Below are 22251 nucleotides of genomic sequence, written 5' to 3'. Positions count from 1 at the left end.
TCGAACTCTCCCTTTCCAGTGTTTGAGACTTCCATCCCCAAGGATGGAAACTAGTGAGACTGACCTCTTTGCAGTTCTTCACACCAGACACCTCCTAAATCTGAGCATTTTCACTTGCTGTCCCTCCCACTTAAGACTTTCTCCCTCTTCTCCTCCTAGTTCCAGTTAACTCTCACTTTCCTCACCAATCCCCTTCAATGCTATCTGCCTTCCTTCGGTTGATTATTTTCAGGTCGGACAGTATGTATATGAGTTATACAGAGTTGTTAGCTCGTTAGTTCCCCTGTTAGACCGGGAGCTCCTTGAGGGCAGGAGCTTTGTCTTTCCAGAGTTTAGCACAGTGCCTGGCACCTAACACACAAACTTTCACTAAGTTTTCCCTCCTAACTGTTAAGTGTCTGCTTAGGCTCTGTCCCTGGCCCTCTTTCCTTATCTCGTCTATACAAGGAGATCACTTGGTGATCTCATCAGCTTCCAAGGAATCAACTCCTATCTCTAAGCTGATGATTTCCAGATCTCCCTCTCAAGCTCACGTTTCAAATCACCCGCTTCTGGATGGCCATTTCTGTCGGATGTAACTTCTCCAAGTCACTACATCTAAAAAGAGAACTTAGTGATTGCTCCCCCTAGAGTGACCCCTTCCTTCTGTACTCCCCATGTCTGTCCAGGACACCAGTCATCCAGGTTCACAACCTCAGTATCACCTTTGACCCTTTCCTTTCCCCCCCTTCGATCGGATCAGTTGCCAAGTGCAGATTTCCCCTGCCGGCATCTCTCCTACTGGCTCCTCTCTTTTCCCGGGGTCACCAAGGAGAACAGCAACAGCCTCTAGAATGGGCCCTTCCCTCCCACCACGTCGGCGCCCCTCCCCCACCGAAGCAGCCTCAGTGACTCGGGCTGGCCTCTGGGACTGAGTTTGGGATGGAAGCCCTCCCTCTCTGGCTCCGAGCTACCTCTCCAGCCGTATTTTACATTACTCCCTCTTGCAGTGTCTACATTCCGGCCAAACTGGCTCGCTCCCTGCTCCCCGGGCGTGATATTCCATCTTCTGCTGCCGGGGCTGGCACAGGCCGTCCCCCCAGGCCTGGAATGCGCTCCCTCCTCACCTCCACCTCGAAGAACCCCCAGCCTCTTCCAAGGCTCGGCTCAGGCCGGCTCCTCCTAGAAGGGCCCTGCCCACTCACTTTCCTCCCTCTGGGAAATTACTTTCTATTTACTTTGTTTCTATTTGACTGGCTGCTCTTTCCCTCTCGGCAACACAGAAGCTCCTCGAGGGCAGGAACTTTCGTTTTTCTCTGAGCATCCCCAGCATCTAGCACCCGGTGCTAGGGCACACTTCAGGAGGAGGCCTTTGCTCGCTGTTTTCTGGGGTTAGATTCAGAAGACTCGGATTCTTGAATCTCAGCTCGGATTATTCACTGGGGCTGTGTTGCTTTGGACAAATCACCTAACCCCTCTGAGCTTTTGTTTGCTCCCCTGCTGAAGGAGGAGACTGGACTTATCTCAAAATTACCTTCCAGTTCTTAATCCTATTATCCTAGAAATATAAATATATAAAATTGAAATACGATTATATCATAAAATCCAATTTCTCAAGAAAGTCACTTGCATTTTCCCTTCCTTCCAACCTCAAAAATCTTCTATGGATCCCTATGGCCTTTTGAGGAAAGTTCAAACGATTTTCCTGGCATTTAATGCTTCTTCACCATCTGGTACCACCATACCTTTCCAACTCTGGCTCACACAACGCCCCTCAACATATTCTAGGCTTCAGTAAAAACTATGTTTCTCTCCAATTCAAGGCAATTCTAATAGACTTGAGATGGAAACTGCCATCTGCACCAGGGAGAGAATTATTGAGACAGAATGTGCATCAAAGCATTTTGTTGTTGTTGTTGTTTGGGTGGGGGTTTTCCCTTTCTTGGTTTCTTTTTCCCCTTTTGATCTGATTTTTCTTGCGTTTAACCTATATTGGATCGCTTGCTGTCTTGGGGGGGAGAGGAAAAAATTGGAGCACAAGGTTTTGCAGAGATGAATGTGGAAAACTATCTTTGCGTGTATTTGGAAAAATAAGATTTTCACCTTTTGTTGTGGTGGTGGTTTGGGGAGGGGGTTTTCCCTTTCTTGTGTTTTTATTTCCCCTTTTGATCTGATTTTTCTTGCACAGCATGACAAATATGGAAATATGTTTTTAAGAATTGCACATGTTTTACCTATATTGGACTGCTTGCTATCTTGGGGAGGGAGGGAGGGAGAAAAATTTGGAACACAAAGTTTTGCAGAGGAAAATGTTGAAAATTATCTTTGCATGGATTTGGAAAAATAAGATACCATTAAACAACAACTATGTTCCTCTCCCTGAACACGCTTATCCCTCCCACATCCATGCCTTGCTCAGGCTGTTCCCTAAGCCTAAGATATGGTCCCTCCTCTTGTTGATGTCCTCCCCATCCTTTAATATCTGATTATAATGTCCTCTCCTCCAGGAAACCAACCCTGATTCACGCCCCTAATTGGTCAGAACCTTTCCCTTCTGATCCCACACAGCAGATTGTCTATAACTCTTATCATCTCATTGCTTAGGATAGCTATCTGGCAGATCACAGGGGCCTAGGTACAGAGCTGGAAGGGACTCCTGAGACCATCAACTTTTCAGAAAAGGAAACTGAGGCCCAGGGAAGTGAAGGAATATTTCTAAGGTCAGAGAAATGGCAAGTGTCTGAGGAGGAATTGGAACTCAAGCCTTCTAACTGCAGAGCCAGGATTGGAATCACTCTACCAAGGGTTCTAAGCCACTTGGGGAGCCTGGACTCTTCCCTTCGGCAGTGTCTAGTGAGACTCATGGACCCGCTTCTCAAAATCACGGTTTTAAATGGAAGGAAACACTAAATATTACTTAGAGGTGAGTGAAAAACAACAATACCATTTTTTCCCCATCAAGGAGCCCCTGAAATCCATCCCCGGACCCAGGATAAGGAGCCGTGTACTAGATCCTCTGTATCTGCATTTTATCACCCTTCTAGAACATAAGCACCATGAGGACAAGGACAGCGTCTTATCATTGTACCTAGAACAGAGCTGCATACACAGTGGTAAAAAACCAGATTTGTATCCAGAGCCAATGACCCTCCCAGGTATCTCCATCTCCCGTCTGGCCCTCTGTCCCCTAGCCAGAAATATAATAGAATGTATTCCCCTCCTCCCCTCCCGCCCTCACTCCCTACCTTGAGAAATAGCAGCAACAACTGCGGGGCTATCCTTCCCCACCCCCATGCTCCCTTCCCCAGTGCCAGGACCGGAGTTGGCATCCACAAGGACTCTGCGTAAGCTGACACCCTACAGCCGAGACAGCGAGGACCCCTCTGGGGGCTGGCCAGGGATGAGGCGGGAAAAAAGAACAGCTGGAAAAGCTGATTCATTCTCCCCTTTTTTCTGCCCAGGGCCCCCCTTGCCTTCAACCCTTCCTGCCCTTAGTCCCTGGATTCCCTTCCACTTCCCCTGAGACGTGCATAGACAAAGACTCTGGAAAGAACGCTGGATTTGGAGCTGGGGGTCGTGTTTTGCACTCCTGCCACTATTACTTATTAGCTATGCGTGCCTTTGGTCTAGTCACTTCCTCCTGAGAAGCAGCATGGCACGATATATAGGGCTTCCGGCTAGGAGTGGGAAAGACCTGGCTTCAAATCCCGCTTCAGACACTCAGTAGTGTGCCTCAGTTGACTCGGCTGTAAAATCAAGGGACTCCACTCAAGGGTCTCTAAAGTTTCTTCCAGCTCAAAATCAATGATCTCACGAGCCTTCTCGGGGCCTCAGGCTCCCCATCTGTACTCTGAGGGAGACCTGATGAAATGATTTCTTTCTCCCAACCCTTTCTTTATTGCAGGATCAGAGCAGTGGGGTGGTTGGGACGGCCATCCTTGCATCCGGAAGTACCAGGAAAAGCAACGGATTTGAAGCCAGAATGCCCGGATCCCTGTGCTGTGCTGGGGGATCTTGGGCAAACCTCTCTTAGCCCGTTTTCTCATTTGTTGCCAGGGCTAACCCGCCGACGTCTCAAGAGCGTCTGGCGGCTGTTATTCGAGGGTTTCGGCCGTGTCCCACTCTCAGTGACCCCATTTTGAGTTTTCTTGGCAGAGATTCTAAAGTGACTTTCTTCTTCAGCCCATTGGACAGATGAGAAAATGGAGGTAAACAGGGTTAGGTGATTTGCCTGGGTCAGTGTCAGAGGCGGGAAAGTCCTCTTGGACTCCAGACTCAGCATTCTATCCACTACAGCGCCACCTAGCCGTCCCCGGGTTGTGGTGAGTATGAAATGTAATGTTCCACAATTAAATGGGAATCATTACTGTTAGGCTGTTGATTGGCCAAGGAAGAAGGCCTTGGAGGTTCTGAGTGGAGCTCAAGGTTCCTCACTGGGACCTGGGCTTGAACCCCAGCTCAGTTACTGACCAGATTGCAATGCCCCACCCCCCTCAGGGAATTCAGCAGGCTGGGCTAGGGAGCTACTGGGCTTCCATTTAAGTTTAATATTATGGGATGCTGGTGTAAGCGTGAAGAGTGCACGGGGATAACGGCGAGGGGAGGGGGCGTTCTCTATATGGTCAAGTCCCGGTTAGCTCCTTTTAAATACTCAGAGGCAGTGGGAACGGTGAAAAGACTCGGGGGGGGGGGGGGGGGGCCTGAGTTCAAATTTTGCCTCTGACACTTAGCATTTATGTGATCCTGAGCAAGTCCCTTCCCCTCCCTAGGCTTGTTTCCACCTTCATTAAAGGGACTAGATGGTCTTCAAGTTCTCTTTCTTCTCTAGACTTAGGATCTTATGTGTAACTTTGGACAAATCCCTTCCCCTCTCTTGACCTCAGTTTCCCCCTCTGTCAAATGAGGGGGATGGACTAGATGGCCCCTGAGGTCCCTTCCGGCATCAGAGAACTCAACAAGAGAGCACGGTCTGAGTCTTGTCTCCGCCATTTACTCAATATGTGCTGGTGGGCAACCTTGTTGAACCTCACTTTCCTTACCTGTAAAATGGGTATATGATGGCTGCAGTGCCCCTGTCATGGCCATTGATCTCTGCAAAAGGCAGAAGGGAGACCATGTGAGGATTATTAAGCTCAGAGAGTCTGACATCTATAAGAGCTCTGCAGCCATCGAGCCCAACTTCCTCATTGTCCTGAGAGGGAAACTGAGGCCCAGAGAGGGATTTATTTAAGGTTATGGAGATAACAGATCTTTGAAGTCAAATCCAGTGCTCTCTTCACTGCCGAGGAAGATGTTTAATCAATTCCACACGATGCTATCGCCGTGCATGTGCAAGCTCATGAGAACACTCCAATGTGTGTTCATGCATGTAAAATGGGAAAGATCCCATTTGATAGTGGGTAATGATAGCACCCCCCACCTAACAGGAGTAAAGATCAAGAGACACGATATTCAGGAAGCCCTTCGGAGCTCACAGAGCCTGACCTAAATGTTCACGAAGGAGGAGCTGGGACTGTTTGTTCTGCCCTCTGCAACTTTGATGGTCTATGTTTCGAGTCCAGCTCTCCCACTCTACGTTCTGAAGTCCATCCAGCTGCTGTTCTATGGCTTGGGGTCACTTGTGGCTCCGATATTCCGTGCTTCAAGACCCCCCCCCCCCAGCTCTCTGCATAGTGCCTGAGAAATAGTAGGTGCTTAATAAATGCTTGTGGACTGACTGGGCAAATGACAGTTTGATTGACTTTCCCATTTTATGTTCTAAGAATCTGAAGAAAAGGGATGGAAGGTAGCACCTTGCCAGCTCAAGAAGGAGAAGGAACTGGGGGCTGAGTGAGAAAGGAGCTGGACGAGAAGCTGGAACCCTCTGTCTCGCCCTTGAAAGCCTCGGAACCTGCCCAGAATCTCTCCTTCCTGAGAGCCCTGGCCGTCAGGGGGCTGTGGCCCAGAGGTCACGGGTCCTTCTGTGCCATTAGGTCACAGACGGATGGGAAGACATGTGGCTCACAAGAGCCATTCAGGGGAGCACTCAGTGCTCTCCCACTGACTGACTGGCTGAGGGACAGCACTCCCAGACAGGATGGAGAGTGGGGGCCACAGCAAGAGCAGACAGAAAGGACTGTTTCCAGGAGGAAGAGGGAGCCTTAGAGTAGAGAATGCTGGGATCCAGAACAGAGATCTCAGAAGAGAGGACGGCAGAGCCGTGAAAAGGAAGGGTCTCAGAGCTGGGAGGGAACCTTAGAACACAACGTCGGAGCTGGGAAGGCCCTGGGAATACCAAATCTAAGACCACCAGAGCTCAGAGACCTTTGATAGTTTCCATCCCCTCCCTTTTTTCCCTCACAGAGGGGGCCTCTGACTAAGGTCACAGAAACATCGATGGCAAAATAGGGCCTGGAACCTCGGCCTGGGGACCCAACTCACAAATGGCTGGAATACAAACTGCATCGCGATAAATACATAAAAAGAGTCGCCAGGTCCAATGGGAGTTCATTTCCAGGGGGGAAGGCCCAGAATTTTGAGCTGGGCCTTGAAAAATGAGGAGGGTGGAGATCACTTCAGGTAGAGGAAACCGGATGAGCAAAAGCCAAAAAGGTGGGGAAGGGGAGATGAGTGGCAAGGAAGGGGAGGCAAACAGTCCAGTGCCGTGAGAAGCTCGGCATTTCAAGGGGGAAGAGATAAGGATGCAAAGGAAAATTGGGGCCGGAAGATGGACGGGCCTTGAATGCCAAGCTAAGGAATTTTAATTTTATCCAGCAGGAGGACGGTTTTAAGGCTTTACCCACACAATAGAGAGACTTCAGGCAGGTTAATCCAGGTAACCCGTCCGAGGGGGAGAGGGGAGGGGAGAGTCTGCCAGTGGTGAATGGAGGCTATTAGGAGACTATTACAATCCCCCAAGGGGAAGGTGAGGAGCTCGGGTCGTGGCCGGAACAGAGAGGAGGGGCTAGAATTCAGGACACCTGGGAACAGGCTGGGGGGGAGGGGGAAGGGGATGGGGAAAGGGAAAGGGGGGAGGGGAAGGAGGAGGGGGAAAGAGCCAAAGGTGACTCCCCGGATTCCAATCTCCCAGACTAGGAAGACGGTGGGGCCATTAACATAGATAGTGAAGGCAGGAGGCGGGGCAGCCTTGGGGCAAAGATACCTAATTAGAGATCAATTTCCAACAATAATAATAACGGCTTGGAGGTCGGACCCGCGCTTTAGGACGCAGCCGAGAGGAGCGGGGGCGGAGAGCCGGCCCCGAGTTCGAGTCCCGCCTCGGCCGCCACTAGGCAAACCCTCAATTTAACTTCCCGCCGCCTCGGGCGCCTACCTAAAAAACAACAAAACCCAGAAACCCAAAACAAAAAGAGCCCGAGATAAGCATCGGAAGGAGGACTTTCCTCCGCCGAGGCCTTTTCACCTAAGAAATCACCAATCCAGCCGCCCCCCAAAAAAGCCAGGAATGCGTATTATTCCAATTGATCCTCGCCCCAGGATGCCCCACGGTGGAGCGCAGAACGGGAAACTACGTGACCTTGGGCAGGTCCCTGGCTCGGTACCCGTTTCCTCACCTAGAAAACGAAATGGGAAAAGAGCTGTTCCCTCCCGGGTCCGGCCCTTCGATCTATGGGGGACTGGGGCAAGACACTCTCTATCCAAGCCCCGGTTTTCTCCTCTGCAAAATGGGCACAGCTGGAACTAGAGCCTTGGAAATCCCGCCCAGCTCCCCAGCTCTGGGTCTCCCTACGGCAGCAACGCCGGCTGTCCCTGGCAAGACTGGCATTTCCGTGGCTTGGGGGTGCCTTGGCAGCCGGGCCCGGGGCACCGTGGAAAGGGGGGGAAGCTGTCGAGCACCTTTGGGGGGGCGGGTGTTCCGTCTTCCCACAAAATGCGCCTGGACCTCAAGCCTCCGGGCTCGGCCTTTACAGGGAGGCCGCGGAGGCCCAGGAGGTCGGGAGAGGATGTAACTTTGCTCTTAACACCCAGTGGCCGGGGGCCTAACCCTGTCCTGCCGGGCCTTGGCCATTTCTAAATCAGGCCAGGCCGGGCACAGTCGGTGACAGGCGAGGGGGAGGGGAAGGGCCATCCCTCCGCCGCGGGCTGGGCCAAACGGCAGGAGCGGGGGCCCGGGAGAGGCAGGAAGGCCCGGGGCAGCCTGGCCCGCGCCGAGCACCGTCCGCCTCGGAAGTCTGGCCTCGGACTTCCTTTCCAGAAGATTCTGGGGGGACCCGAGTGAGGTCCCCATGGACATCCGGCCCACGGGAGCCTCGGGAAACACACGAGAAGCTCGAGCCCCAGGGGCTTTGATGGCGGGCCACCGAGTCCAACCCCCTCGTTTTCCAATGTAGGAAACTGAGGCGCGGAGAAGGCAAAGGGCTCGTTCGGGGCTGCGCGGCCCCGGGGTAAAAGCGGACCTCGGGGCGCTCGCGAAACGGACCGGCCCCGCACGCTCCCTTCGGGAGGACCAGAGCGACGAGTTTCCGAGACAGTTGGAGCGCATCAATCAATCCCAGTCCGTAAACATTTACTCGCTAGCCGGCAGATAGGGGCGGGGGGGGGGGGGGGCGGGGGAGGATCAGACCTAATCCTACCCTCAAGGAGCTTCCCGTCGGTCCGCGGGGAAAGCCGAAATCCACACGGAAAAAGATAAGCTGGGCTGTTTGGAAGTGCCAAAGGAATGGTATAGACATTAAGCGCTTTAGGAGTTGAGAGGCAATAACCCTCCCGGGACGTAGAATGAGCATGCCCAGATGCCTCTAGATTTCCTCTTCCCCCCACCCCACCCCCAATTTCCCCTCCCCCTAGGCTCCTCTGTCTGGGAGTCACAGGGCAAGAATCCCAACCCTATTTCCTATTTCCTCTATCTGAGGGGCTGGGATAGGGGGCGGGGGGCACAGGGATTCCAAGCTCGGGTGCCCTCAGAGATGCCCCCGGAGCAGGAGGGGACACTGGGGGAGCCGGGGGTCGGGGGGGTGCAGACGCGGAGAGGCGCAGACGGCGACGGGCAGCGCGAGGCGGGGAGCGAGGGAGAGGGGACGGGACGGGGGGACAGGAGGATGGGGACGGGGGAGAAGCAGCAGCCAGGACAGGGGCAGGGAGGCGGACTGAGAGGGGAGACGCAGAGAAAGAAGGGGCGCAGCGCCGGGAGACGGCGGCGGGCGGAGCGGGCGACGGGAGAGCGGAGAGGGACAAAGGCGCTCAGAGCGGACGGAGGGAGGTGATGGCAAGAAGGGGGAAGGTGGGGCGGGGGCGCGGGGGCTGGGGGCCGCGAGCGGCCGGCGCCGAGCGCCCTCCCCGGCCGCCGCCCGGCCGCCCGGCGCCGCTCACCTGGTTTCCAGCGCGCCGGGTTCCTCGGCGGCCCCTTGGCGCGCCACAGGGTCCACGTACTGGGCTTGGGCAGGCGCAGGGGGCGGCCCGGGCCCGGCCCCGGCCCCCGGCCCCCGGCCCCGAGGCTGGTCCATGTGCTGCGGCGGCTCTCCGGGCTGCTCCGCTCCGCCCCGCCCCGCCCCGCTCCGCTCCGAGCCGCGGCCGAGCCCGGACCTGGCGCTAGCAGGACGTGGAGCTAGATGGCAGGGGGAGGGCCCCGACGGCCGGACGGGACGGGCTGCGCCGCCCCGGCTGCTCCGGCCCCCAGAGCGCCGCCTCCTTCCTCGGCCCGGGGCGTAGCCGCCGGGGCCCCCGCCCTTCCCCGCCCCCCGAGGCGGGGGGGGGGCTCTCCCTGGGACCCGGACCCCGGGCACCGCTCTATCCCCGGTGCCACGAGGTCTCCGGCTCTGCCCCTTCTCTCACCCCCCCCCCCTCGCCCCGATCTTCCCGGCCCCTCCCCCTCCCCTCGGGAAGTAGCGGACCGTCGGGAAGCCACCGCCAATTTGCTGTGTGTCCCGGGGCTAGACACTTCCTCTCTCTGGGCTTTTTTCTTAGGCAGAAAATAATAGCCGCCGCTCCCGCGGAGTGCGTCCTAGGGCTCGCCGAGCGGTTCGCGCGGGTTCGTCCTAAGGCTCGCCGAGCGGTTCGCGCGGGTTCTCAGTATTTCGCCAATGGCCGTTCCCTGCTGCCTTTGGGAAAGCGGAGAGGGAGAGGAGGGGCCGACGGGTGCACACGCGGGGTCCCCTCCCCATCGTCCCCTGACAGCGCGCGAGCCCGCTTCAGGGGGGCAGAAAGCCCGCGGCGCGCACTCCCGGAGCGCAGCTCTGGGCGCCCCCGCGCGCCCCCGCCTCGCCTCGCCCGCAGATCGGGCCCGGGGCTGCTGCGCCCTCGGGTCCCCCCCCCCCCCCCCCGGCCCGCCACGCACGTGCTCTGTGTGAAGCACCCACGGAGCGAAAATGAAACCTTTCCCCTGGCACGTCTGTTTGCCCCTCTAACCCCCTCCAGCTATTGTCCTTCTATCTCCCTTCCAAGCAAAGTCCAGGCAAAAGCTTTTACACGAGGCCTCTGGGTCTCTTTCCAGGTTCATCAATCAATCATGTCTGGACTTCTAACTATCTGTGGGTGTCCCCCTAGGGTCTGCGCTCTCTCTCTCCTCTCTCTCTCTCTCTCTCTCTCTCTCTCTCTCTCTCTCTCTCTCTCTCTCTCTCTCTCTCTCTCTCTCTCTCTCTCTCTCTCTCTTTCTCTCTCCCTGTCTCTCTCTGTCTCTGTGCCTCTCTCTCTGTCTCTGTGACTCTCTCTCTGTCTCTCTCTGTCTCTCTCTGTCTCTCTGTCTCTCTGTCTCTCTCTCTCTCTCTCTCTCTCTCTCTCTCTCTCTCTCTCTCTCTGTCTCTCTCTCTCTCTCTCTCTGTGTGTCTCTGTCTCTTGTTTCTCTCTCTCCTCACCTCTGTCTCTGTCTTCTCTCTCTTTCTCTGTCTTTGTCTCTGTCTCTTTCACACACACACACACACACACACACACACACACACACACACACACACACACACCTGCAATCGTTGATTACCCTATGTTGACAACTCCCAGATCTACAAATCTGATCCTAGCTTCCCATCACTTTTGGACATTCCCAACTTGAGATCCCCTACAGCTCAACAAGCCAAAGAGAGCTCGTGATCTCCCCGACCGGCACCGTCCCCTTTCCCAACTTCACTATGTCTTTTGAAGGCCCCATCATCTCCCCAGTCACCACTGGGGCTCCTCAAAGTCATCCTCAACCCATCCTTTCTCCTCCGCCTCCATGCCTCCCCTACCAATGGGTGGCATGCCTGAAGCATGGGTGAGACTTTGCCGTTCCTTTGCTCAAGAAGTCTCATTCATTTCTCACTGGACTTGGAACAAAAATTCAAACTCCTCTGCTTAGCATGGAGAGCCCTTCACAGGGTGACTCTGCTAATCCAGACTGCTGGATTACTCCCCCGTCACTCACTATATAGTTCAGTTGTACACAACACTCCATCTCCTATCTCCGTCCCTTGGACAACTGTCCCCCGTGTCCCTTTCCTATCTCCGTCCCTTCGGACAACTGCCCCCCATATCTGGGACACTTTCCCTCTTTGCCCCTGACTCTTAGAACAGAAGCTTCCTTTAAAACTCGGTTCAAGGGCCACCTCCTTCAAGAAACCTCGCTCTCTTCTCCCATTGACTATACTGTTTCCACCCCTCCTCCCTCGCTGCAATATATTCTATATCCAATGGTGTCCTGGAGCCAGCTCAAACTGGCTCCCAAGAGCCAACTGTTACATTTTGAGTGTGAACATTTACACCTCAGAAAATCGGTAGCCACAAATCAGGGCCTGATTTATTGTTTTGTTAATTGGCTAGACATGAGAAAGTGGCAGACAAAGTGGTAATAACACAGATTAGACTCAGAAGTGTGTCATGGGCAAGTGGGTAACTTTTCCCCTCAGAGAACTAGTTGGGAAACATTTACCAGCACACCTCTGTACATACATATAGAGAGATATGGATTATGCATTTATTTGTAAATATATTATCTTTCCCATCTTTCATAGCTTTGCATCACCAGTACTCGGTATAGCATCCGGCACACAGCAGGCACTTAATAAATGCTTGTTAATTGATTCACTGTATTTCTTTTTTAAGCCAATATGGTTACAGAAAGCTGATTGGCCTGTATAGTATAAATATAGAGGGTGGAGACTTGAGGTGGGGAAAAAATCCAGATGTGGGGTGGGGGCTGGAGCCATAGTCTTCCTATTTTAATAAGCTTAAGCAATATTTTATATCAACCCCTAGGCTAAAATTCAAAAGCCAGCCAGGATTGGTCTGTTATTTGCCTAGCTGTCTGAAGCCACAAGGTGGTGAGAGACTCCAGCACGACTGCATGCCAAAAAGACCATGTGTCTGGTGACTTGAGTATAGTGGGAGACAAATCAAATGTTACCCATACTCCTTGTTGGGTAATTAATAAAGTGCCATCCTGCCATCCTGCGTGCTTAACTGATTATACACCAGTAATAGTGGGCTACAACTGCTACTGCGGCAGCTAGGGCCTCCAGTGCTGTTAACTCCTGTGTGTGTGTGTGTGTGTGTGTGTGTGTGTGTGTGTGTGTGTGTGTGTATGTGTGTGTGTGTGTGCACACGCATGAGTGTGTCTCTGTCTCTCTGTCTCTCTCTCTCTCTTTCTAGGGTGAAGTGACTTGCTCAAGGTCACACAGCTAGTGTTTTAAGACTGGATTTGAACTCTGAAGAGGAGCCTTCTGGACTCCACAACAGGTGCTCTATCCACTACAGCGCCATCTAGCTGCCAATCCTATGATTAAAGGTCATCTAATCAATCAATCAATCAACCCCTTCCTTCCAACTACTTTCTAGGAGTCCAGGTTAAGGAATCTATGACCCTCTTCCTCTCTCCCCTTCCTCCCCTCCTCTCCTGGACTCCAAGTCAGGGAATCTAGCACCCTCTTTTTCCCCTCCCCTTCCTTCCCCTCTTCTGGACTCCAGATCAGCTGCTTCAGCTGTGTTCCAGAAAACAGGAACTGATAATGTGTTGAACTGCACCTCCTTTTCATGTGGATCATTTACTTCAAAATGCTGCCCACCCTTTACCCGCCCCCCCCCATACCCAGCATGCTCTCTCTGCCCGGGCGGATCCAACTTCTCTTCTTGTCTCTTCAACCCTGCCCTCTAGCCTCCCAGCCTGGAAGAATGACTGGGAGGACCCCACCCCTAGTCTGAGGGCTTGCCAGCCCTTTCGCTTCTCCTTTCCCTGCTTAGCCTTCTGCCTCGGTGGCTGAGTCAGGGACAAGTTCCCCTCTGAGGAAGATGAGGCCCCACTCAGCTTCCTCAGGCTCAGTGGGGTTTCCCTTTTGCAGAGCAGAAGACAACCCTGCTGCTTCAGGGAAGGTCCGCCACCGCAGCCATTTCCCATATGGGTCACCCCAGAAAGGACTGGAAAGGAAGCTTAAGCCACGCTACTGAGGGCTGGCTTTGGAGTCAGAAGGGCTGGATTCCAATTCCACCTCCTTTCCTTACTACTGTATATTCTGGGGTCAGTCCCTTTCCTTCCCTGAGCCTCAGTTTCCAACTCTGTAAAAAAGAGGGGCTGGATTAGCTGACGTCACTCTGAGGTTGCTTTCACTTCTGGACCCCTTAGGAGGCCCTAATTCTGACCCCTGGAGTAGGAAAAAAAAGAAACCATCTAATATTCTGTTTTCCACATGACAGCTTTTTAAATAGAATCATAGGATCGTTATTGCTATTAATATAAACACAAAGTACCAGTCTCTCGACAAGCCTGGGAGGAGTTGGGGGAATGCATTTACTCTAATGTGTTTTCTAGTAAGGCTCAGAGAGGTCCAGACATTTAACCAAAATCACACAGCCTCAGAGCTTGGACTCGAATGAAAGTTTTCTAACTCCAAGCCCAGAATTATCAAAACAGAACTGAATTATTTCAATGATATCACGCATAGTTTAAGGCTCCTCCCATCAAATTACTTCTCCAGTTTCATACTTAGCTCATCCACATTTTCAGTAATGTGACAAGATTCGAGACCTATGCTCATCAACTCCTACATCCCCGGAGACCAGCTAGCACAATTCCCTCATTCAACAGAAAGGGACCTGAGGCCCAGGGAGGGGAAGGGACTTGTCCAAGATCACAGATCGAATACTAGATCTGGGGCTCTAAAAGGGAATGACAGAGGCCAGCTAGTCTAATTACCCTCTTTTACAGAAAGGGAAACTGAGGCCAAGAGGGAGGAAGTGATTTGCTCAGAGTAACACGGATTTGAAATCGGGTCTTCTGACTCCAAATTGAGCATCATTTGTCCTACTTCCCACTGCCTTGTTCCTCATCAGTTGCTCATTTTCTACAATGAATGGAAACCATTACCTTTCTGCTGCACTTTGACCTCACATCACTGCCTCTTCTGTATTATATCATGGGATAACAAATCCCTGAGGAGATATATATATATATATATATATATATATATATATATATATATATATATATATATATACAGAGAGAGAGAGAGAGAGAGAGAGACACTTCAGCCATGAACAAATAAATGAATAAATGAACAAATTAATTTATAGATTCATTAAAACAAATCATGGATTTAGAGCTTTGAAAGACCTGAGATATCTCATCCAAAGCCCTCCCATTTTGCACCAGAGGAAACTGACAGAGGTTAGTGACTCTCCCAAAATCAGCCAGGTGAGAAGTGGCCCAGCTGGAATTAAACTCCCAGTCTTAGATAGCAGAGAGGCTAAATGCAATTTAACACTTAAAAGATTAGCACAAATAGGAAGTTGCAGAGCCAGGCCCCAAATCCAGGTCTTTCTGCTGCAAAATACCAGGCTCTCTCTACTACTCCACACTGTCTCCCTACTTTCCATTCTCCAGAGGGATAACCTGAGAATACTGCTAGAAAAGAAAGACTTTGGGACCCTACCAAACTAGAAGCATGAGTCACCTGTTTTTCCACTTTATATTACTTTCTATAACTATCCTCTAGACTTGCGTCCACTTTCCTTTCTGACCAAAGTGTGGCGTCATCAAAACCGTGTGTACCGAGTTTAGGGAGGAAGAGGGGGAATGCTCTTGTAGCTCCTGCCTTTTCCATGTCAGATTAGTCGATGCCTTTATTTTCAAGCTAATTGTGTCTACTGAAAGACTATTGAAGTTCAACACCCTGGTGAGATCTTGTGAGCTATAGTTCCAATCCACAGAATACCTTGAACCTGAAGACTGAGTCGGGAGAGAGACAGGGCAGGATAACCCCAGAAAATGTGCTATGCTCTAAGATAGCATACATTTTCAGTCATTTCCAAGTCCTCATAGGGATTTCTTTTGGTCCATTCACTATTTGTCTTCTTAGATGTTCATTGTTTTAAGGTACTCTAATCTTTAGATTCTGCTCCCCCCAAATTTGTATTTTTTCAGAAAAACCTTTCTGGATTTTTTTGGTATATTCCTCAAACTTACGTATCTTAATTATGTTGTTACATTCTATTATGTTAATGTGACAAAATTCACTTATCCATTCCTCTCTAGTTGAACATTTAGAGATTTTTTTTAACATTTCCAGATTTTTGCAATTACTTAATTCTGCTATGAGAGAAATTCTCTGAAAGGACAGTCCTTTTGGCTATGTTTGTTTTTGATAACATTTTCAAGACATATTCCCAACAATGGAATGATTAGGTCAAAGGCTAAGATTATTTTTGTAACTCTGTGTACTGCCAGACTGTTCTCCCCACAAAAAAATTCTATTAATTTGCAATTCTACCAGTAATGGATGAGTGTAGTGTAGTGGCAATGAATTTCGTTACTTTAAAAACTATTTTTGTCAATTTGATGGGTGTGAAAAGGTTTCCATTTGTATCTTTTTAATTATTAGTGATGTGCATTTTCAAGTGATTATTGACAATTTGTGTTTCCTTTTTTTGAAAACTGTCTGTTTATCAAAACCAGGAGAACGATTTATACAATAATATCAACACGACAAAGAAAAACAAATTTGAAAGACTCAGGAATTCTGACCAAAGCAATAACCAGCCACCATTCCCGGAGAACTAATGATAAAGCGTGCTTCTTTCTTCCTAACAGAGAGGTGATAGATACAAGTTGCTAAATGAGACACACATTTTTTGGGACGGGAAATGTGGGATTTGTTTTGTTTGACTATGCATATTTGTTTCAAGGATTTTTTTTTCTTTAAGAGGAAGATTTGGTGGGATAGAGGAGAGTTGTTAATAATATTGTCCAAAAAAAAAAAAAAAAAGGCAGAAAAAAAGGTCATTGAAATCTTTTTAAATGCCTAGAAGAGAACAAAAGAAAGGTCTGAAGGAAATATGGACAAGCAGGATAGTTTTGTAAGTTAATAGGGTGAATTTATTAGATAGCTAAAAAGCTGTCTGTATATTGTAGAGATTCAAAGGTTCATATTCACATCTCTTTTCTTGTTCCACCTTGAATGTGAAAATGTTCAGAGGCAACTGAACATTTGAACACTGAATGTTAGGGTCCTCATTAAGTTCGAAAAGACAAAAAAAATTGAATTAATTTAAAAATCATAATTGCCTATTCACATCTTTTGACCATTTGATCCACTGTGAATTTTTAAAGACAAAATGTTTAAATCTCTCATACAGACAAATTTCACTGGGGGTATTTTGTGAAAGATAAAAGGTCTAAATCACTTTCCTACCAAATCGCCAACCAATTGTCCCCACTATATATATTACATAACAACTGTTTTCACCAGTTTTTATTTTCTGATCTTTTGGTTATATCTTTTTGATTCCATTGCTCACTCTTTCTATGTATGATGTAGTGACCCAAAGTTTGGAAGCTAAATGCTTTAATTTGCTTAATGGGTTTAATATGTTTTAAAGCCTGGGAGTAAAAGACCATCTTCATTAACTTTTCTCTTCTGTACGCCCTCTGACCTTTTTGATTGCATGGTTTACCCTCATATAAATGGTATTTGGATTTCTGCTAATTCTATAAAGAAGTCCCTTGTCTGTTTTTTAAATATACAAAATACTTTGAATAGGATAACTTTTACTATATTAGTCCGAGCCATCCATGAACACTGAATGTCCCTAAAATCGGTCAGTTGCATCTTTATTTGCTTTTAAGGAAAAGTCCTTATGACAAGTCCCATGGTTACCAAAATTCAATTTAGGAATTAAATATTTAGGATTCAAAATTCCAAAAGGTGCATTCCTAAATATTTTATGGGGGGTTATTATTATAAAAGAAGTTTTTATTATGTCTTCTATACCTTTATTACTAATAAATAGGAATGCAGATGATTTTTGTGAGTTAATCTAATATCTGGAAATTTTGTAGAATGTACATGGATCCAATGGACTTTTTTGGTTGAGGCCATTTGATTTTCTAGATATACAATTATATGATCTAAAAGCTAGACTCTTCTGACTTATTCATTTCTCATGTTAATACCTCTAATTTTTTTGTGGTTGATTGCAATGACTAGATTTTTTTAATACAGTGTCAAATAAAAGAAATGAGAATGACTTTCCTTATTTTGTACCTGATTCTAATTGGAAGGCTTATAATTATTTGTTATATTATGTCACGTTATATTGTGATGTGTTATAATATATTGCATTACATATTATACTGTAATATATTATATTTTATGTTGCATTGTGCTGCATCACATACATTACATTATATTCCATCACATCATCATATTATATTATATTATATTATATTATCCTCTCTATCACTGCTAGAAATCAATTCTATTCATTTTGCACTTCTGATTTGTAAAGCCGGAGGGAAGAGCAGATGACCTCTAAGTTTCCTTGCAGCTCCTAGTCCTGTGATGGTTCTAGCCTTATTTCCTGTTGCTTATCTGTTTAAATACTGCACCAAGCCCACTTCTATCTTATAATTTCCTCCCTCTACACCTTTGTTCATGCTATCCTCCCTCCTGGATGCCATCCCCACTCCTTCATCCTATCTAAATCCAACTTATCCTTTATCCTTATCCACAGATCTAATTTCCGCCTCCTCTGGGAAACCTTCCGACCTCAGAGCGATTTCTCTCTCCTTCCTCCGGACAGACGAAACGTAGTTCTTGTCCACATCACTTATTTGATATTTTAGCACAGACTTCCGCGTATGGCTATAGCTCGATTGCTACCGATCGGGGGCTTGATTTATTGCTTCGTTGAGTGTCTGGACTTGAGGAAGCGATGAAAAAATTGTTCAGTAATATCAATGAAACCTAAAAGTGTGTCAGCACTTTTTTTTTTTTTCCCAGCTAGCCTGTTGTTAAATATTTACCAGCATGCTGCTGGCTATAATGGCAAGAACAATGGACTTAAGAGTTGAAGAGCTGAGTTCAAGCTGGAGATCCTCAGTTGACTGGCGACTGGAGTGATCTTCAGATAAGTCACTTAAACTCTCAATCTCTTCCTCTCTAACAGGAAGATAATGGTAATCCTCCAAAGGTTGTTTATGAGAATCATACCCACTTTGTAATTATAAAATACTATTTAAGCGTAACTCATTCTTAGTTGTTGTTTGGGGTGCAATCTTTTATCTTGGACTTTTCTTCGCAGGGCAGAAAGGTATGGTGGTGAAGTAAAAGGGGGAGCTGGAAGGCCTGGGTTCAAATTCTGACTCCGGGACTTACTACTGGCAAGGCCTTCAGTTTCCTCCTTTGTAAAATGAGCTGGAGTGATACTGTTGGCCTCTGAGATTCTTTTCCCTCCAAGTCTAGGATCCTATGTGTGATCTTGGAAAAGTCCTTTCCCTCCCTAGGCCTCAGTTTCCTACTCTGTAAATGAGGGGGTGTGGTCTTGAGGTCCCTTCTAGCTCCACAGTTAGGAGCTGGGATGTCAAAATCTGCTTCTCTCCACGTTTCAACAATTGCTCCCTGGGGAGACCATTTGTGGCCCAGGATGGCAAGGCAAGGGACAGAGGGAGAAGCGGAATCTGTGGTCCTCTCGGCCTGGTGGCCCAGGTGACCTGAGCTCCTGGGGGTTACTGAAGGCTGGTGTCCTTGAGGCTCCTTCCTTCCCTTCCCTTCCCTGCCCTGTGGCCCTGGAAAGCCAGGCTGATTTCCACCCTATTGTTCTTTGTGCTAAGGCTGGTGCTCCTCCCCTTTCACAGCCTTCCCAGGCGTATGTGTCTGTGCTCATGAGCGCTTGTGTGTGTGTGCACACCTGGCCAATCTGAGGCTATTGAATTTCTCCATGTTTATCCAAGAAACTTTGCTTTGTCAGCCCTGGCTTCCGGGATTCTGAACTCAGTTATTTGGGGATGCCCAGCTGAGGTTCAAGGAAGTCAGGGATTCCCCAGAGAGCTTTACAACGTTTATTCAAGAAATGCCTTCTGGGTCTGCTCTGATTAGCTGGGCCTGAGCTCAGAGCCCAGGGGCCAGAGCAGGGAAGCAGGCCTTCAGTGTAGACACCCACGGCAGGGTCAGTGTAGACACCCACAGCAGGGTCGGTGTAGACACCCATGGCAGGGTCGGTGTAGACACCCACGGCAGGGTCGGTGTAGACACCCATGGCAGGGTCGGTGTAGACACCCACGGCAGGGGCTGTGTAGACACCCACGGCAGGGGCTGCTTGCTCACTGGGGCCCTCATTTCACCAGCACCTACCACAGGGCCTGCAACACCGGACTGGGAGAAGCACCGGGCCTGCGTACCCCGGACAGAAGAAACTCCCAGGTGAGGAAACTGTGGCCCCTTGGCTGCCTTTCCAAAACCTTTGAGAGCTGCCCAGAGGACCGAGTTGAGGTGACTTGCCCCAGAGTCCCAGAGCCAGGATGAGTGAGAGGCTAAACATGACAGATCCTGGGGATCGAGGAAGAGAGTGGTGTTAATTGAGTGGAACTGAATTGTCCAAAGGAGGATTGGTTGGGGACCAGCCAGGAGAGCTTCTGATGGTTCTGTGTACTGTGTGTGACTGGAGCAGAAGTAGCAGCTCCATTCGGTGTCATATGCCTCTGTAAAAAGAGTACCAGACTCAGGAAAGAAAGAAAGAAAAAGGCATTTAAGTAAGGGACTATTATAATTAAGTAGGTCCTATTATAATCCCTTGTTTACAGTTAGGGAAACTGAGGCAGACAGCGTTAAAGTAACTTGTCTGGGATCACATAGCTAATGTCTGAGGCTGGATTTGAACTTGGGTCTTCTTGAGTCCAGGCCCAAAATGCCACTTAGCTGAGCTTAGCCCAGGCTAAGGCAAGTTCTTGATTTGGAGGCAGAAGATATAAGATCTAGTCCTATATCCACATATCTACTCATTATTCCTTGTATGACCTTGGTCAAGTCACTGCCTCTGTCTGGAACTCACTTTCCTCCTCTGCAAAATAAGGAGATTGAACTCTAGTTCTGGTTGACAAATCCTGTGAACTTACTTGCAGAGGGATCTCGTAGGAAATCACTTTGTTTTTCTGAACCTTGGTTTGCTCGTCTGTAAAAGGGAGACCGGGATACTTAATCCTTCCACAGATTCATAGAATTCCCAAGCTGGGAGGTGAAAGATCATCTAGTACAATGCCCTCATTTTTACAGAGGAAGAAACTGAGGCCCAAAGTGGAGACTCTCCTTCTTCATTCTATCTGCCCTTTCATTGCAAATTGAGAACCAGAGAGGGATCATAAGATCCTAGCTATACGGTTAGAAGGTACCTCCCAGGCCATCTAGTCCAATGCCCTCATGTTACAGAAGAAGAAACTGAGGCTCAATGAAGATTACACAGCTTGTATAAGAGAGATTTGAACCCAGATCTTCTGACTCTGAGGCTCTTTCCATTGTAGCCTGTGGATTACATCCTTCCAACCTCTCCTATTCTCCAGTGGAAAATGAAAAATATATTGGTAGGTAGAGAGTGCATTTATTAGGCACTTACTGCATGGTAGGCATTGTGTTTAGCCAAATACAAGCAAGCCAAGTAGCCCCTGCCCTCAGATAGCTTATATTCTAGTGGAAGAAAACAATACATGATGTTGGACAGGTCAGAGGGGTGTGAAGAACATGGCAACCGAGGGAGGAGACACTAGCCAAGTGTAGGGGAAGTCAATGAAATAATGAGAGAGCTTTTATCAGAGGAGGGCTGGAGCCTTAGGGGCAGAGTTCGAAGTTGGAGAAAGAAAGTTCGAAGTTGGAGAAGATAAGGATAATGGTGGAAGAGCTGGAAGGAAGGAAGGAAGGAAGGAAGGAAGGAAGGAAGGAAGGAAGGAAGGAAGGAAGGAAGGAAGGAAGGAAGGAAGGAAGGAAGGAAGGAAGGAAGGAAGGAAGGAAGGAAAGAGGGAAGAAGAAGGAAAGGAGGGAGGAAGGAGGGAAAGGAGGACAGAAAAAAGAAGAGAGAGAAGAGAGGGAAAGAGAAGTGATGAGAAAGACAGAGATAGAGTGAGAATGAGAGAGAAACAGAGAGAATGAGAGACAACAAAGAGAGAAAGAAAGAGAAAGAGAGGAGAGAAGAGAGAGGAGAGAGAAAAGGGAGAGATAAAGGAGAGAGGAGAGAGAAAGAGAGAGAGAGAGAGGAGAGAGAGAGAGAGAGGAGAGAGAGAGGAGAGAGAGAGAGAGAAGGGAGGGAGGGAAGGAAGGAAGGAGGGAGGGAAGAAGAAGGAAAGGAGGGAGGAAGGAGGGAAGGGAGGACAGAAAAAAAAGAAGAGAGAGAAGAGAGGGAAAGAGAAGTGATGAGACAGAGATAGATAGAGAATGAGAGAGAGACAGAGAGAATGAGAGACAGCAAAGAGAGAAAGAAAGAAAGAGAAAGAGAGAGGAGAGAAGAGAGAAAAGGGAGAAAAGGGAGAGAAAGGAGAGAGAGGAAGAGAGAGAGAGAGAGAGAGAGAGAGAGAGAGAGAGAGAGAGAGAGAGAGAGAGAGAGAAAGGATTCAACCTCTTTCTTTTCTTCACTTGGTGCTAAACATTATTCTCTACCTCCTTCCTTCCTTCCTTCCTTCCTTCCTTCCTTCCTTCCTTCCTTCCTTCCTTCCTTCCTTCCTTCCTTCCTTCCTTCCTTCCTTCCTTCCCTTTCCTGCCTCCCTTCCCCTTCCTGCCCTGACCTTAGGAAAACCCATGCTTGGAGATGAGGGAGTGTGATGAAGTAGAAATAGCCCTGGCATCAGGTTCCCAGTGGCTGTGTGACCTTGGATACGTCACCCTTCCTCTCACAATCAGTTTCTTCCTTGGCAAGACGGACAATGAATTAGGTGCCCTTGTCAGGGGACAGCTGTGGGATAGCATAGGATCAAGCATGGGAATGCATGCTAGCACGGACTGAGGGAGGTGCCTTAGTCTGATCACATGTGAGTGTTCTAGTGAAGAGGCCAGGTGGAAGGAGAGGTCCATGACCGATGTAGCTTTTAAACAGAGGCACCGAACGGCCCAAAGACAT

The 22251-nt window shown here is 49.1% G+C and overlaps 1 protein-coding gene across 4 annotated transcripts in view; it reads right to left on the bottom strand.

Annotated features, from left to right (window-relative positions):
* The window catches only part of STARD8 (StAR related lipid transfer domain containing 8), a 115802-nt gene that overhangs the window by 60126 nt on the left and 33425 nt on the right, over window positions 1-22251 (bottom strand). The window contains exon 1 of one of the 4 annotated variants that reach the window (XM_074278592.1): window positions 9289-9447. The exons of 2 other annotated variants lie outside the window; for them this stretch is intronic. The gene's annotated coding sequence lies outside the window, so the exon portion shown is untranslated. Of the gene's footprint in view, window positions 1-8552; window positions 8647-9288; window positions 9448-22251 lie in introns of those variants that run through there. One more of the 4 variants, XM_074278593.1, reaches the window with a different exon arrangement.

This window comes from Sminthopsis crassicaudata, chromosome X (genome assembly GCF_048593235.1).
Source record: "Sminthopsis crassicaudata isolate SCR6 chromosome X, ASM4859323v1, whole genome shotgun sequence".
Classification (NCBI taxonomy): Eukaryota; Metazoa; Chordata; class Mammalia; order Dasyuromorphia; family Dasyuridae; genus Sminthopsis; species Sminthopsis crassicaudata.
This window is presented reverse-complemented; position numbering and strand designations above follow the sequence as displayed.